Source organism: Cyprinodon variegatus, unplaced genomic scaffold, assembly GCF_000732505.1.
Source record: "Cyprinodon variegatus isolate N-32 unplaced genomic scaffold, C_variegatus-1.0 Scaffold70, whole genome shotgun sequence".
Classification (NCBI taxonomy): Eukaryota; Metazoa; Chordata; class Actinopteri; order Cyprinodontiformes; family Cyprinodontidae; genus Cyprinodon; species Cyprinodon variegatus.
In genome coordinates, this window is record NW_015150523.1 from 1,159,169 (window position 1) to 1,161,325 (window position 2,157).

The 2,157-nt window shown below is 33.6% G+C and overlaps 1 pseudogene; it reads left to right on the forward strand.

Moving 5' to 3' along the window:
* LOC107083198 overlaps positions 1-2,157 on the forward strand; it is a 69,438-nt pseudogene that overhangs the window by 53,648 nt on the left and 13,633 nt on the right.

Below are 2,157 nucleotides of genomic sequence, written 5' to 3' on the forward strand. Positions count from 1 at the left end.
CAATTGTCAAAATTTTGGTGTCGATCATTCGATTTCATCCTGGACACTACAGAAAATGGGCTAAAAGTGTTAAAAACCGGAATTTTCCTTTAAGTTAAAGGTGAGCGTTTGCGCTGGACTTGAAGTGAAGAAAATGTGATCTGTGAAACACAATTTGAAAAGAATGCAATGTATATAACACTTCATCTGAAAAGGAGAAGTTGGAAGAAACATTGAAAATATAAAATCTGTATAGTACTGTATAAGAAGTTTTAAAAGAAATAGGAAAAAATAATTTGAAAACATAAAATTATTTGCAAAACAAAATTATGTTGGAGTAAGAGCCTAAAACTGAAAAAAAAATCATAATTTGAAATTAACTGAGAGAAATGGTTATTCTCAAAAAAGCCTTTTTCTGATTCATTCATTTCAAATTATAAATTAGAAAGCTTCTTCTTTGTTTGGAAATTAAGATTTACTCAATTTAAAAATGCATCGTAGAATAAACAAAATGTAGTCTTAAGACATGGTTACCTTAATTAGAGTCATAGAATGAGTTTTCACCAAGATTGTCTGTTTTTTGTGATGTAATTACTTCAAAATCGTCAAATATTTTTCATGATCATCCAGCGAATTCTCTAGAAGCCATTTTTCAACCAGCTGTCAGGCAGTATGAAAGCTGACAATGGGGCAGAGCTGCATCATGTTATTCTTTCCCCAGCACTGAGCCATAAGAAGAGATAAAACGGATGATTTAGGAAAATGAATAATGGGATTCAAGTCAGCAAAGCCCATTTATAACCAGGGGTTTGCTGAGTTAGACTACAACATATTCTTTGCAAGATTTTAAAAATCATACTGAAAAGCTGATAATTAAACAATAAATAAAACAAACACAAAAATTAGATTTGTTGCAATCCACTGTTCTTGATCCTGTGATTGAGTCTTCCTCCAGACATATCTAACTATAATCAATGGCAATTAACTTTTTTTCTTGTTTCGTTTAGGTTGGTAGCCGACTGGTCCTCCAGACAACCGCAGTGTTGATGATTTTTTTAGGCGTCTTTGGGAAGTTTGGAGCTGTTTTTATCACTATCCCTGACCCTGTCATCGGAGGCATGTTTCTTGTCATGTTTGGCATGATTGCAGCTGTGGGGATATCCAACCTTCAGGTAAACACATCAGGTTGGCTGTTTATCTTTTCTTTTCCAGAAAACTATGACACTCTCTCCTGATCATCTTACATGGGCAAGGCTGATTTGCCAAAAGTCTTTCATAGTAATTTGGGAAAAACATTCCTCATGAGTTTTAAAGTCGGTCATGGTTCTTTTTTATTGCAATAAAAAAAATAAAACTTTTCTTTCTTCCCTTGTTCACTAATGTTCTAGATTTGTTTTATCAGAAAGGCCTCCTGTCTTACATCAAAGTATTAACTGTGTTCTCATATTTTATCAGCAACTTTAATTAACAACCCTTCTTCAGTGTAGAGAAATTAGCGTGAGATCTGGAAGATTTATTGAAGCTGAAAATATTACAGTATTTAAATAACCAATAACAACTAATAATAGCTTTTTCTTTGGTTTGTTTATCTAATGCCGTTGCTCCTTGCCTCTTTCTTACAAGTTTCTTGCTGTTTTTAAAGAAGTGTTAAGGAAAACAAGCAGCAGGGTGCCTGCTGAAGCTTTTGCAGGATCTAAAACCCCTAAAGCTGAAATCTCTTTGCTCCTGCAAAACACAAACTCAGCGTCACATTACTCTTCTGAGTTCCACCCAGGGTGGTAATTTTCCTTCAAAAAAATTATTGTTATTCTTCGTAAAACAGATGAAACTTTGTACTGTTTTGCTTTTTTCTTCTGCATACTATATCATCTGCTCTGATTTCACTGAACAAAAACAAACTCCCTTGAGTCAAAGTCTTTGCAAAACCTTGATGGAGTTCTAACGCAGATGTGATCAGTTTTAGCACTGAACTGAAACAACAGGGTGAGTTTTAGGTTAAAAAAAAAATAAGATCCAAAATAAATTGAACATATGTAAAGTCCAAGGTGAGGCAGTTGTATTGAGTGAAATTTGCTAAATTTCTTTGGTTCCATAACAGAACATATTTTGCAGATGTAAATTTGAACAAATTGATATCCAGAAATATATATTTTTACAGTGACTGCTGTTTTCTATGGG